Consider the following 16,860-nt stretch of genomic DNA (forward strand, 5'->3'; position numbering starts at 1 on the left):
CGAAAAAATGTGCCGAAATAATTTTACTATAAAAATGTTTAACTACTTTATGCTTTAATGAAACTAATCAATTGTGAGAATTCAACTGTAAACAAAAAAAACCTGTGTACCATTTCTGCGGCTGCAATAATATTTTTTTTTTCTTATAATATAAGTATAGATTGATTATAAATAAAGTGTTTGCATTTAGAAGATTATCATTTCTCTTGTTTCAACTGACACAGTGACAAATGGCTACAAAGTTTGTTGGTAGTGTTGTTTGCCCTGTGCATCATGAGCGGAACTTTGATTGAAAATGTTCAAGGTATTGTTGTTTTTTGTTGTTGTTGTTTTTGTTGCAACTACCGGTATATTGCATCTATTAATGTATATCAAGCTTTCAGAGTCAAAATCATATTTTATGAAAATCTATTTAAAAAAATAAAGAAAATAGTAATAAATAGAAAAGAGAACTACCCTCTTCTAAAGCGTATATTGCTCGCCGAAAAAATTACTTTAACGTTTCAAAATTTGCAGAATTTGCACTAGCGGTGTAGAAATGCAGAAAATAGAAAATTATGTTATCATTGCATACAAAACGTGTCACTTGGTTTGCAAATATTTTGACATACTTTTATATTTATCTTTTAGTTATTTACTTATTTTAATCTTTATTTCATTTTTTTTTTTGGTAATCCCCACAGAGATTTAAAAGCCTAAAAACATAACATTTGAATTTCTTACATAAAAGAGCGGGGGCACTTTAAACAGAAATATATGCAAAGATAGTTAAGAAATATACTTTGAAATAAATTGAAAGTAGTATTTTTATGCTTTTCTTAGTCCGATTTAAATGGAAAACAATTTAAAATTTTGCACATAGATTAGTGTTCTAAACCTACATCAAATGGTACATTTATCTGAAGAAAAAATATATTCAGTCCAATCAGTCACACCTCGGTGTGGTCCCTTTAATTTTGATTTTACGAATAAATACGTTACAAACATTTTTATTTCAGCTCAATGTAGATGTGGTGTTCTTGTGGCATTAGTGAATTTCATTGTCTTGCGGCTACGGTTACGGCTGGAACGTTAAATTGCTGTCCAGGCATCTCATTTGCCGTCGTTGTTCGGGCGTGTAAATGGGCTTCAGGTCAGTTAATTAGCTCAGTTTTTCCCTAATGCAAAGAAAACAGCAATAAAATGTGATGAATACGAAATGTTCATAGCTGAATTAGTATATACAAGTACATTGAATAAATATAATGAAAAATATTTGAACGCGCCAGGGTAAAACTCAGTTTCTTTGTTTCTTTTCTTACTTTCTTATTTTGTTCCTTTTTTGTTCCCCTGAAATGAGACATTCTTACGAGAGTTTTTCACTTTAATTTAGTGAAAAGAAACCGTTCCTCTAATTGTCAGTTATCATTTTGAATGTTTTACCATTGAACATGTTTTGAAACATACCAAGTGTCTGCAAACACACAAAAAACTATATACAATTTGTTCATATAATTTCAGAATCATTGTGTGGAGGTTAGAAGCCTTGTGAAATACATGAAATGTGGCTTATTTCATAAGATTCTTCACAGAATAAATTCCTGAAAAGCAAATGAGTTTCTTTGTTTTGTTTTATCTTCATGATGTTGTTGTAGTTGTTGTTGATTAAATGGTGTTGTTGTTGCTGCTGTTGTTGTTATTTTGATATTGTTGTAGCTGCTTTCATGATGTTGTTGTCGTCGTCGTTGTTCTTTGTTTGCTTTTGTTTCTTTCCTTTCTGTTCTTTTTGTCGGAAAGACTAAAGTAATATAATAAAATTGTATAATTTGGTTATATTTAAAAACAAAATAGGGGATATTTAAAACATGTAGGTCTAATACAAAAAAATGAATGTGTTGAATACAATAATAGTACGCGAGACTCTAGTATACGAGTTCAATATATATAGTAATGAAGCTACACGAATTCAGTTTTGTATATATGACATGACATATGAAGAAGTGCTTACATTTAGAGTTGTTCAATCGCTTGCACTCCAGCGTGCATTCCATTGACCTCGGTAGCTGACTCACTCGTATCTAATATAACGGCACTGACGTCCGTTAAATTTGAGAACAGAATACTTTTAGTTTATACAAATTTATTTTATTCCTATTGCGTGGGAAGCTACAAGCTTATGAAACATTCTCGAATCTGTTCAAGGAACCAACAAATACAAACCAATGAATGAATAATTTATTTCTCAAGGAAACAATGGATTGCCCCCGACAGAGTTTAAACCCACGCTATCAGACGTGTTAACCACTCGGTCACGCCGCCTCAAAGAATACTTTTGCATACTATGTAGCTAGAATAAGAGGATAAGACAAACTCTAGCATGTTTCTGTAACCCATTTCTGTAACATATCTAAATTAATTAAAGTCCCCCCCCCATTTTGTTTACATTATTATCTTATGGTCGAGTATGAAAACACAACTTCATTACGCATTACGCACCAAAAAAAATTTGTTCCAATACTCATATTTTCTGATATGAAGTATTGACGAAGCACAAGGATTATCTTTCCGACATATATAAAAAAGCGAATAGCAAATAATCCGTAAATCTATCTGTCCGAGAAAATAAGGGTAAAAGCATGGCGAATATGCTGTAGATTATTTTATCCGGAAAAAATACGGGGTAAAAGATGGCAAATAGCCTGTAAGTATACCGGAAGTCTTGATGAATACAAACAGTTTACGGCCGAAAAAATAATAAAGAAATAATCTATGTAATATTGATGTCAAGTTCAAATATCAAATTATACATTTAAACAATCACTTATTTGTTTAGAATGTTTTTTGTCTACTTACAAATTCATAGTAATATAAGATAATTAACCAACACTTTGTCATTTAATTTAATTATTCATGCGATGCCACGTTTAATTCTGCATATTGTGCATCGTTCATCAAGCTTAATATTCTAAAAGAAAAAAAGACACACAAAATGTACATTAAAGGCACAGGATATTATGCCTCAAGAACGATTTAAGAAAGAGCACACATGAATTTAAAATCTTTTAAATAATGGTTTAAGAGCACGTTTGTTACCTGAAGAAAATAACGTGTAATGTGAAATAATTTGTCATAAAAGAAGCAAAATGTAAACAAAGTAGTATTTGGACTTCCATACATAATACTCAATTACTATATGTGTACTAACTGCCACAATGCAACAGAAGCAAGAAAAAGATTCATATAAATGGCTATGTAAAGTTTAACAGGACACCAGAAATAAAGAGCTTTTGAGATATGAAAAAGCATTTTAGGGCATAATGGGCCTTTAAATTGTCAACAAAACAGATCTAATGATATTTTCAAAGGTGTTAATTTTCCATAATTTTATCATAATTATGTTTTTATCTTCGCGCAAAAGTATCATTTCTCTATCGTGCGTGCAGGGTGACAACTTTGATTGAAAATGTTCAAGGTATCTATTTTTAAAATTTGTTATTTCTTCAATTCCTTAAATTAAACTTTAGAGCATAACCATTAATAGCATATACCTATATCATGTGAAAAAGGTAACGAAATTGATAAAATAGAGTATTTTTCAAAAAAAAAATGAAAAAGGGTATAGCCCTCGGAGACAATTAAACAAATAATTCAATGAATCTGTACATGAAGGAGACCTCAAGCCCCACCCCCCTCCCCAGCACCGGCTAGTGCGGTATTCAATTTACAACTGTAAATGGGCTGGATTCAATTACCAAGAAGGATTGTAAAATTTTATAACGTATACAGAGTACAGTGAGTATATTTTTTTAATTTCAGCACAGTGCATTTGTAGACATCCCTCTTGTAGGTCGGGTGAATGTAAAGTAGATAGTTGTGGAGAGTTTGACCTTGGAAGTTACTGTTGCGACAATAGAAAACCGCTTTGTTTTGGCCTAGGCTAGGTGTACAGGTCTAAATGATTTAATGCTTTTCTTTACTGAAAAATAAAACGGATATCAAATGATTTATAGTGATGACAAGATCGGGTAACTTTAGAAAACAATAAATGAATAAACAAAAAAAACAACATTTTTTTAAGTCAATAGAGCGATGTATTTACCTCTTTTCACATTTTCATTTTCTTTTATTTGTTTTTTTTTTTAATTATTCCCCTTTTCTTCTACTTCTATAACATATGTGTATAAAGTCCTATCGTAAAATCTTACAACTTACTAAAAGAAACAATTGGGCTGTAAACATTATTTTATTTTTATTTTATTTTACTTTTTTTACTTTTTTTACTTTTTTTCACTTTTTTTTTCACTTTTTTTTTACTTTTTTTTTTTTACATAAGATTCTTTATTATTCTATATAATGACTTTGTTCTCTTATTCCAGATTCACAGTTAATGTTCGGAGGAGGAATTTTGACGTACGAATTATTTTATAGAATTCAACAGACTGAGAATAAATTCGAAACACCTATATTGTTTTGTTTTAATTTGAAAATTACAATTTATATTCAATCCGATGGTTATTTACTAAAATGGTATTTATAGAAGTACCTGACATTAATAACCATCGAAATCTGAAATAAATCAGTCATGATCATAAATTTCTGAATTCTGGTATTTTTCTAAAATCAATGATTTTGAGGTTAAAACAAACAAACAAACAAACAAAAAACAATTATTAATTACCCTACTTCGATGTTAAATGTTTTCATTATTACACACCTTATAATGTATATAACCAATGCACTTCCAGCTTGCACAACTTGAAGTTCTAATATAGCCTCTAGTCCAAAAGCTCCAATTGACAAACATTCCGCATTCAATATAGGCTAGTTTTCATTTCTATAGTCCAAAATAAATTTATCAAAATTATATTTGCATGCATATTCCATCTAGCCTCTTTTTCATTTTCGAAACTCTAAAAATTCATATCAAATTCTTAGTATGATTGAAATAGCAAAGTTCCATCATAGTTATGACAGCTGTGTATCCGTTAAATCGAATCCATATTGCACTCAATAATGTATTATTACCTCAAAAACAAGACAAAATTTGGTTTAGCTAAATTTTGTCAATGGCTGGATACTAATTATAAGAATTGGAAATTTGAAGAGGAGTCTACGAGAAAATACGAAGTAACATATGTGGACTGTCTGTAAAGCGTATATATAGCTATATAGCTCTGTAGGAGCACATTTGTCTCGGAACACATTTGTCTCACGATGTGTGACCGATGTGCTCGTAAACATTCATGTTTACGACAAATTGGAAATGAGACAGATGTGTTCGACCAGCAATAGAAAGGACACTCAAAGCACATTTGTCTCACAGTCTTTCATAAAATTCTAAAAAAGGTAATAATTATGCTCGTCCATATACCGGCTATCAGCAATTGTCCTGTGTTTTCTGTATTTATAATACCGTTTTTAGGTCACTTCCGGTCAATCAAACACTTCCTGCCTCTGCATATGAGTCACATATTAACTTAAAGAATATCCCTGTTCTGTATGTCACAATGAAAATTTCTTCCAGTACAGTATCCAGAGCCCAAACACATATACAGAGTGTCCTTTCTTATCGTTATTGATTGTGGATGCTTTAAGCTTTATAAATGATTTAAAAATAGTCTAAGCAATCTACGGTTGCATAAACGGGACATAGTATTTTCTTATTTATTACGTGCGCAAGCGATAGCTATTACGTGGCCATCCGATACTAATACTATTACGTGCGCAGCGATAGCTATTACTTTCTAAAGGGATAGTTATTGCGTGTGCACGAGGATAAGTACATATTCCGCATTTGGGCTTCCTCGCATGTATAGTTAGACGCCCCAAAGGAGTGTCGGACCTACAGCGGTTAGGGGGAAGTGGTTTTTTGAAATCACTCGGACACGGAGGCCACTTCATGATCTCAGGAAGAAAATGAGAAAATCATCCCATACATATTTTGTTTTCGTCAGATAAAATATCGCCATTTTCCGACAGATCCGCCATTGAAAAAGCTCTTACAACGTGTATGAGTCCCTAAAATAATCCGGGTAATGCAATAATTATGGAATATCGGCCTCGCATAATCGGGCGAGACGGGAAATTCCGACGAGACACGAATCGATGCACGATATTGTAACACGAGATCTCGCAATGTCGAAGTATCCAGTACCACGAGATGTCAAAGTAGAATATCGTGCCTCACGTCATGTTTTGTCGAACTTTCGCTCTTCATGTCGTGTCTCTCGGTAAAATATCGCGCATCGCTTCGTGTCTGTGCTTCTCAAAGGTTTGACTATGGTAAAGGAACCAGCGCGGAGCCATCTGGCCTTGTCGTAATGGACACCATTTTTTCTCTTAGCATGGCCACAGACGTCTAAATTTAAGCTATTTTCTGTTTAAATTTTATTGTTGATATCTTTTTGACATTTTGGTAAAATTGTACTTGATAAAGTGAATTTCAATTTTAATATTGAAGGTTCTTCCACGTCATAGCAAATTATGTAAGTGATTTTATGTTAACAAATGTGACGCTAGACATTTTCTTAAGAGATGCATGACTCCTACTTTTATCAGTTTTATCATGACTCATGATTTGTTCTCTAAAATGAGTCTAGCTATGTTTTGTAGATCTTCGAAAAACGTCCGTTTTATATAGATTATAAAGGGAATACTATTTAGCGGTATTTGGCCTCGAAGGATTTTCTTGTCTCACGTCGAAGTACGAGATGCAAAGCGAGGCGCGAGATTCCAGCGAGATGCGAAACGAGTCACGATATTGTATCGTTTAAACATCGCCTGATTACGTTGTTTCGTTTGGACATAAGCAACAACTTTTGTCTCTCTGATCCACTATGCACGAGGGTACAATTTTGAAAACGCGATGGTGCAATGATGAAAACAGCACGGTACTATGATGAAACAACGATGGCAGGATGGTGAAAATACGATGATTCGTTGACTTGATGGTGAAAATAATATCGCGTTTTCATCATAATGTCATTGCAGTTTCATCATCTTACTAACGTATTTTCAACATCGTAGCATCGTGTTTACACCATCGTACCATTGTTGTTTCACCATCATACAATCGTTGTTTCACGTTCGTATCATCGTGTTTTCTCCATCGTACCATCGCGTTTTCATCATCGTACCATCGTGCCATCGCACTTTAACCATTGTACCAAGGAATGTCGTGCTTCAGGTTTAGCCAATCAAATTTCTTGAATTAGAGGTATTAAAATACATTGTATATATAGTTCCATTGTAGGTTTTAGGTTTAAGATTTTATATTAAAACATTTGCAAACCTATTTATGATGAAGTAAAACGGCAAACCTCGATTCTAAAACAAAATCGACCGTGGGAAAATATGTGACAAATAATTCATAACAAATGACATGAGACAAATGTGCTTTCTTGTCCCTTAAAAAACATGAGACAAATGTGCTTTTTGTTCCCTTAAAAAACTTGATCGGAGCACATTTGTCACACAAATGAGTGTTTTGGGGTAGACATTTGAGGTCCCATTTGTCTCACGTGGGACAAATGCGAACGCATCGGTCTTACGTAAGACAAATGTGTTCCGAGACAAATGTGCTCCTACATAGCTCCATTTGAATTTACCACAACAGTATATTTATTATATAAAAACGCATGTTTGTAATATTTTAAACCATACAAGATTCGAGAATAATGTTGGGAATAGAATTTGGCTCAGGTCATATTTTGATCAGTATTTGTCATGAAATGTTACCACTATACCACTATAGTCTATTATATACATAGAATCTATTTATTCTACGATTTAATCAAACTAACCGTTCAATACATAGATGGTTTTTAGTTTCTTTTTTATTTGTTTTGTTCTGTTTTTTTTTTCCAATTGGGTTAAACATGCCTTGTCAGACATAAGACATGTTCAAAACATATGAAGAAAACTAAAACGAATTAAATATGAGAAATATCAACACATCAACTCACACTGCAAATGACTCAAGAAAATATAGACTAAAAAGTCTTCTTAAAACAAACAGGTATTTATCTGCATTTAAGGACTGGGACCCGCAACTTCGTGATGAAAACAAAAATGCTGCACTAATTACCAATGGGTCAATGAACCGTATTCAATGTATAAAGCATTGAAATGCATTCTATAAATAAACAAATGTTTGAATCTTAATCATTTATGTAAACTAACAAAAAACTTGAAATGAATCTGTCTCGGAGAAAATGAGCCGCGTCACGACAAAACCAACATAATGGGTTTGCGACCAGCATGGATCCAGACCAGCCTGCGCATCCGCGCAGTCTGATCAGGATTCGTGCTGTTCGCTATCAGTTTCTTTACTTGTTATAGGGTCTGTTAGCGAACAGCATGGATCCTGATCAGACTGCGCGGATGCGCAGGCTGGTCTGGATCCATGCGGGTCGCAAACCCATTATGTTGGTTTTGTCATGACGCGGCTCATTTATAAAGGTTTAACAACCTATTCAGACATCAAAACGTTACATTTTTATCACTGTAAAAATTTACCGTTAAATTTATAGTCGTTTACTGGTATTCCGTAACGGGTTTAGCCCGTACACTATATGACTAAAAAGGGGATTGGAGCACCACACTAAATACCGTATTCCGGTATATACCGGGCAAGGCGCTTGAATCATAAAATGCTAAAATCTAGTCTTTTTACCCAACGGAATGAACTTTAATATGTCAAATTCATCTTTTCACACCGATTTATGTATGATAATGAATGATAATTGTAACAAGAGCTGTCGGTAGGACAGCAACGCTCGACTATTCTTAGTGCTTGATAGTAAAAAAAATGCTTGATAGAGTTTCCTCCTCCTGTCTACAGGTTGGGGTAATGATGGTGAACAAGTGTGCAAAGTTTCAAAAGCATATGTCAATGGACTTTGAAAATATTTGAACTATTACAAAAACTTTAACGTAAATTCTAAGTCGAAAAAGGGGCATAATTCTGTCAAAATGCTTGATAGAGTTACCTTCTCCTGTCTACAGGTTGGGGTCATGATGGTGAACAAGTGTGCAAAGTTTTAAAGCCATATGTCAATGGACTTTGAAAATATTTCAACTATTACAAAAACTTTAACATAAGTGGTTACGCCGACGCCGACGCCGACGCCGACGCTCGGGTGACTGCAATAGCTCTACTTATTCTTATCGAATAGTCGAGCTAAAAATCGGCGAAAAAAACGATATTTGTCTATTTTGTGATCATGATTTCTGCAAGCGTCTAGAGGTACTGCTCCAATCCTGCAATCGCAACTACTCGGCCCTTTCCGTCACTCTTCGGATAAGGACCTCGAACACAATAGTATGAATACACAGAACGGATGCGGTATTTCGGTCTTACCTACGCTAAGAAACTAAACATGTAAACAAATAGTAATTTGATACTGGGAGTTGTTGACATGTTTATTAACTTTATTTCCAATATATGTAGTAAAAGTCGACCTTATATAAGTGAATTCATAGGTACAAAAGCAAACAATACATTATTTATATATTTATTATTATGGCTGTAGAACCGAAAGTACAAAAAACCAACCTGTTGAACATCAGTGGGCATATTTAAATAACAAATTGTTGTCAGACATATTTTCAAGTATAAGAGTACCGGAACAGACATTAGATGTCAAATATATACATTCGTTTTACATTGTCTCTGTTTCTGTTTACATCTGAAACCACGTGGTAGAACTACTTTCAATCCGTATTGTTTCCGAGGTTATTATAGATAATAGCCGAGGCAGTTCCGAATGCCAATCCTGTATTGAGTTAAATCCTTATACGGTATCGGACCCTCGTTTGCGTTGCATTGCGGGATAGCGTTCCACGGCAGCCATTTTACTAAGTGTGACAAGAGGTAAAACATGTCTTACAAAAAATCCTAATTAGTACAAGAATTTGCTCGTTACGGATTTTTTGTTTCGATTTTCAAAGAACAAAAAGTTATATTTAATTGATTTTCAGAATGTCATTTGATTACTCGATCTAAAGCTTTTATAAAATTATGCTTAATATCTGAAAATTACTACCCCACCCACCATCTTTCGACCAATACCAGCATTTAGCAGCGGTACCCTTAGCAGAGACGAATTATTTGTTGGATTTCTTTGTTCTTTTTCCCTCCTCCAACGATATTTGTTGTCAATATAATTCGCAGCTTGTAAATTTCAAAAGAGTAAGAGTTCCTTGCCCAGGAACCGGACTCTAGCATTGATCCGTATATTTACTGGGCCTCCGTAATGTGTAAGGCCTGTAATTTTACTGCTTGACCAGTATTTTTACGCCAAAATATTCAAGAAGAAAAAAAATTAACTCGAGAAAAAAATACTAGGATTTTAGGAAAGTAAAAAGATTAAAGATTCGAGTAATTACTAACATTTAATGTGTGATTAATAAATAATTGTTTTAGTATTCATCACCATAATATCATTTCTACTGCGTTACTAATGAAAATTTGTATGAATCTGAGGGCATGCTACTTTATCAATATCCAAACGGAAACTCATGTTTACATAACAACTGTATGGTATTATTGGCGACGCCGGTGAGCGGCGTCGTCTATTATGGAATGCTTTTTATTTTTGCCTATGGAAGGAGCTGTTATTATTAGCAGTTAATTTTTATGTTGTGTTAATTAGTTTTATTTTGATTCGTAAAAATCAAGTAAACAAATGTGTTGTTATATTTGTATTTAATAACTTTATGTAAAAAGCATGTGCATTGTGATATTATTTTCACGAAATTGCAGGTTAAGTTTAACAGCTTGTCCCTTAGTTTTAATGACAATACTAAAACCCGGATTTCGAATATCGTTTGTGGTCTAGATTGAGGCCGTATCAGTTCATTCATTCATTTTATACATTTTCCAAAATTTTCCAACAAGAAGAAAGTTCACCTGCAATTGAGTATAAGGATAGGTAATGGAACTGTTGTAAACGATTATCCTATTGATTTTATCCCTTATTACATTTATTTGTTGCGCAGAATGATTGTTTTTACAAAGTGTACCAGTATCCGGATGTTGAAAGCTATCCGATTTTCTGCAATTACTGCTTGACACATGGTCATCTTTTTTTTATGAATACTTTACCATTAATTTGCATGGCTTGATAAAAACTGAACCTGCAGCATTTCATAATTTTGCTGTTTAGGGTGTTCTTTTGGGTTTCAGGTTTTCTTTATTGTAAGGGGAAGTAACTTATGTTTACTAAATTATTTGTTCTTTTCTTGTCTATCTTAGGTATTACTTATAATACTATTTTTGTTGTATATAATTCACCAGTTTGTAAGGTCATCAAAGCATGTTAATGTTAGGATTTCATATTTATTTAATATAAACTGGGAATTATTGTATGTGAGAAGTTAGCAGTTAACAGTGAGCTAAAGCAAAAAGGCATTACGATTTATATAGGGAAATCAATGATCTGCTGTTATGCTCAGCTGGGTAAGCAATCTAGCAGAGCATTCCAAAATAAAGTGTAGAAATGCTTTGCTGGTATGCTCAGCTGGGTAAGCAATCTAGCAGGCCATTATTAAATATAGTGTAAAAATGCTCTGCTGGTATGCTCAGCTGGCTATGCAATGTAGCGGGGCGTTCCAAAATATAGCGTAAAAATGCTCTGCTGGTATGCTCAGCTGGCTAGGAAATCTAGCAGGGCATTCCTAAATATAGTGTAAAAAATACTCTGCTGTTATACTAAGCTGGCTAAGCAATCTAGCGGGGCATTCCAAAATATAGTGTAAAAAAGCTCTGCTGTTATGCTCAGCTGGCTAAGCAATCTAGCGGGGCATTCCAAAATAAAGTGTAAAAATGCTCTGCTGTTATGCTCAGCTGGCTAGGCAATCTAGCGGGACATTCCTAAATATAGTGTAAAAAATACTCTGCTGTTATACTAAGCTGGCTAAGCAATCTAGCGGGGCATTCCAAAATATAGTGTAAAAAGCTCTGCTGGTATGCTCAGCTGGCTAGGCAATCTAGCGGGGCGTTCCAAAATATAGCGTAAAATGCTCTGCTGGTATGCTCAGCTGGCTAGGCAATCTAGCAGGGCATTCCTAAATATAGTGTAAAAAATACTCTGCTGTTATACTAAGCTGGCTAAGCAATCTAGCGGGGCATTCCAAAATATAGTGTAAAAAGCTCTGCTGTTATGCTCAGCTGGCTAAGCAATCTAGCGGGGCATTCCAAAATATAGTGTAAAAATGCTCTGCTGGTATGCTCAGCTAGCTAAGCAATCTAGCAGGGCATTCCTAAATATAGTGTTAAAAATGCTCAGCTGGCTAGGCAATCCAGCAAAGCATTCTGAAAATTAGTGTAAAAATGTTCTGCCGGAATGCTGAGCTGTCTAGGCAAACTAGCAGGGCATTCTTAAATAAAGTATAAATTTCGTTGGTCTGCAACTGATTATTTGGCACTCGTAGACTTTCTGAAATATTTAGTGCCAATGCAGATAATGACATTTTTGACTTCTACGGGACCTTCAAGTGTCTATTTCTTTGGTCTCCGACTGATTCTGGGACGATCGCAGACTTTCAGGAATTTTTGGTGTTAATGCAGATAATGACATTTGTGAATTTTTAGGACCATCGAGAGTCCATTTCGTTGGTCTGCGAATGTTTCTGGAACACTCGCAGACTTTCAGAAATGTTCGGTGCCAATGGAGATAATGACATTTTTACTTCAACAGGACCCTCCTGAGTCTATTTCGTTGGTCTGCGACTGATTCTGAGTCACTCGCAGACTTTCAGGAATTTTGGTGTCAATGCAGAAAATGATATTTCTGACTTATTGGGACCTTTCTGAATCCATTTTTTTGGTCTACGACTGATTCTGAGGCACTTACAGACTTTCAGGAATTTTTTATGTCAAGACATTTTTTACTTCTAGGGACCATCCAGGATCCATGTTTTTGGTCTGCGACTTAATCTTGGACAGTCACAGACTTTCAGGAATTGTTGGTGCCAATAGAGATAATTACAATTTATGACGTTTTTGATCATCCAGAGTCTATTTCGTTGGTCTGCGACTGATTATTGGACACTTGCAGACTTTCAGGAATTTTTGGTGCTAATACAGATAATGACATTTTAGGGTAAAAATGCTCTGCTTATGACTAAGGGGTCCTTAAAAGTAAAAAAGTCATGATCTGCAATGGCACTAAACATCCTGAAAGTCTGCGAGTCTCAAGGAATCAGTCGCAGACCCAAGAAATGTACTCTGGCGGTTCCCTAAAAATCAGAAATATCATTATTTTCATTGGCATCAAAATTCCTGAAAGTCTGCAAGTGTCCCAAAATCAGTCGCAGACCAGCGAAATGAACTCTGGTGGGTCCCTAGAAGTAAAAAATGTCATTATCTCCATTGGCACCAGAGATTCCTGAAAGTCTGCGAATGTCCCAGAATCAGTCGCAGACCATAAAAATGGACTCTGGCGGGTCCCTAGAAGTAAAAATTGCCATCATCTCTATTGGCACCAAACTTTCCTGAAAGTCTGCGAGTGTCCAACAATACGCTGCAGGCCAATGAAATGGACTCTTTAAGGTCCCTAGAAGTCAAAAATATGATTATTTCTATTGGCACCAACCATTCCTGAAAGTCTGTGAGTGTCCAAGAATCAGTCGCAGACGACCAAAATGGAATCTTTAGGGTCCCTAGAAGTCTTAATTGTCAATATCAGCATTGGCACCAAAATTCCTGAAAGTCTGCGAGTGTCCTTCAAAAAGTCGCAGGACAATGAAATAGTCTCTTAAAGGTCCTTAGAAGTCAAAAATATCATTATTTCTATGGGCACCGAAAATTCCTGAAAGTCTGCGAGTGCCTCAGAATTGCCTAGAAGTCGAAAATGTCAATAAAACTTTGGCAACAATAAATCCTGGAACTCAGAATCAGTCTGCCAACTGAGCATTCCACCAGAGCATTTTTTAACTATATTTCGGAATGCCCTGCTAGATTGCCTAGCTAGCTTAGCATTCCACCAGAGCATTTTTACACCATATTTAGTAATGCCCTGCTAGATTGCTTAGCCAGCTGAGCATTCCACCAGAGCATTTTTTCACTATATTAAGGAATGCTATGCTATAGTGCCTAGCCAGCTGAGCATTCCAGCAGTGCATTTTTACACTATATCTAGTAATGCTCTGCTAGATTGCCTAGCCAGCTGAGCATTCCTGCAGAGCATTTTTTCACTATATTAAGGAATGCTCTGCTATAGTGCCTAGCCAGCTGAGCATTCCTGCAGAGCATTTTAACACTTAATTTAGTAATGCCCTGCTAGATTGCCTAGCCAGCTTAGCATTCCAGCAGAGCATTTTTACACTATATTTCGTAATGCTCTGCTAGATTGCCTAGCAGCTGAGCATTCCACCAGAACATTTTTACACTATATTTAGAAATGCCCTGCTAGATTGCCTAGCCAGTTTAGCATTCGAGCAGAGCATTTTTACACTATATTTAGTAATGCCCTGCTAGATTGCCCAGCCAGCTTAGCATTCCAGAAAAGCATTTGTTCACTATATTTAGTAATGATCTGCTAGATTGCCTAGCCAGCTTAGCATTCCAGCAGAGCATTTTTACACTGTATTTAGTAATGTCCTGCTAGATTGCCTACCCAGCTTAGCATTCCAGCAGTGCATTTTTACACTATATTTAGTAATGCTCTGCTAGATTGCCTAGCCAGCTTAGCATTCCAGCAGAGCATTTTCTCACTATATTTAGTAATGCCCTGCTAGATTGCCTAGCCAGCTTAGCTAGCCAGCTGAGCATTCCAGCAGAACATTTTAACACTATATTTAGTAATGCACTGCTAGATTGCCTAGCCATATGAGCGTTCCAGCAGAGCCAGTTTAGCATTCGAGCAGAGCATTTTTACACTATATTTAGTAATGCCCTGCTAGATTGCCTAGCCAGCTTAGCATTCCAGCAGAGCATTTTTACACTATATTTAGTAATGTCCTGCTAGATTGCCTAGCCAGCTAAGCATTCCAGAATAGCATTTGTACACTATATTTAGTAATGTCCTGCTAGATTGCCTAGCCAGCTTAGCATTCCAGCAGAGCATTTTTACACTATATTTAGTAATGCCCTGCTAGATTGCCTAGCCAGCTTAGCATTCGAGCAGAGCATTTTCTCACTATATTTAGTAATGCCCTGCTAGATTGCCTAGCCAGCTTAGCTAGCCAGCTGAGCATTCCAGCAGAACATTTTAACACTATATTTAGTAATGCACTGCTAGATTGCCTAGCCAGCTGAGCGTTCCAGCAGAGCATTTTTTCACTAAAGGTAGGAATGCTCTGCTAGATTGCCAAGACAGCTGAGTATTGCAGCAGATCATTTTTACACTATATTTAGGAATGCCCTGCTAGATGCCCAAAACAGCTGAGCATTACAGCAGATCATTACCTTCCCTATATAAATTGAAATGCCTTTTTGCTTAGCTCACTGTTCACTGCTAACTTCTCACATACGGAATTATTAATGTTATGTGCATACATGTATATCTTAGACAGTAGTATATTGATATGTTGAGACTTATATTTTTTCTGCATTTAAAGAGATACAGTTATGTCATTATTATTAAAGGGATGAGACTTTCATTTAAAGTTATAAATGATAAAACATGTATTGATTGAAAATGTCCTTAAACTTGGATCAAGCAATATAATTAATAAAGTCTCAAAAAAATCATATTCTGAATAGTTATTCTATTTTTTTTCTAACATGTGCATAGTTTGAAAAGGACAGCTTCTGTCTTATCTATTTGTAATGAAGGGACACCGGTCTCAACCTCCAGGTCTCCTGAGTCAACCCCACAACAAGCTGTACATAGAGTAGATTGTTACTTGCCCTTGAATAAATGTGTGCACTAAATTTATAGTGGGTGATTTGTGCCACATGAAAACCAACATAGTACAAAAAGTAACTGGGCGCCAGATGAAAACATGAAAATACAATCTACCACAAAGTGGTTTGTTTGTTGCATTTTCATGTTTTTGCCCGGTGCCCTTGGTGCAAAATACAAATCAGCCTTCATAAAAGTTCTTATGTTGGTCACAGGTTTGAGTTCTGGTCAAGCTCAAAGTTTTTCTCATCCTGTGACTGCATATAAGCATGAGTTCAATTTCCTATGCTCTGTAACATAAGAAATTCACGAACACAAATCGATATAGTGGGGAAATATGTTGTTGTTTAGAACTGTTTCATTATTAAAGAGAAAATGTGTAGCAGGCCGGATAGCTCAGTTGGTCTTCTGAAAGTCATGGGTTCGAGTCATGGTCAGGCAGTTTCAGTCAGGGTTTAGAAGTGGTTTTTCAATTGACACATGTTTGATTCATTTAACAGATTGCATTATTTGAAATGGACAAAGGCAGTATTGTATGATACTTTTAGATCTACAAAGGGCATTTGATACAGTTGAACACACTATACTGCACATGAAGAAGTTGTTTTTCTTCTTCTTCATGAAACTTCAAGCATCTGCCATATATAATGACATTCTTACATGGTTTAAGTCTTATCTCTGATAGTAGCTGGTTGATGTGGCTGGTACTCATTCTACTACTGCTCTGAGTACCTATGCTGTCCCCCTGATGTTCATTTTAGGTCCTCTTTTATGTCTAATATATGCCAATTACATGTCTTCAACCCTAAGCAGTAAGCTTTTATTATAATGCACAGGCACGAGTATCAGACCTTGGAAGAAAAAATATGGCCAGATTGATAAAAAAACCTGTGTCCATCTTAAAAGTGTCAACAACCAAAATAAAATGTAAATAATGACCCCCTTTAAAAATATACTTCAAGTTGATAGTATATTTTTAAAGGGGATCATTATTTACATTTTTTTTTGTTTTTATGAACACAGTTTTTTA

This window comes from Ruditapes philippinarum, unplaced genomic scaffold (genome assembly GCF_026571515.1).
Source record: "Ruditapes philippinarum isolate M1 unplaced genomic scaffold, ASM2657151v2 ctg9671_1_1_1_1, whole genome shotgun sequence".
NCBI lineage: Eukaryota > Metazoa > Mollusca > Bivalvia > Venerida > Veneridae > Ruditapes > Ruditapes philippinarum.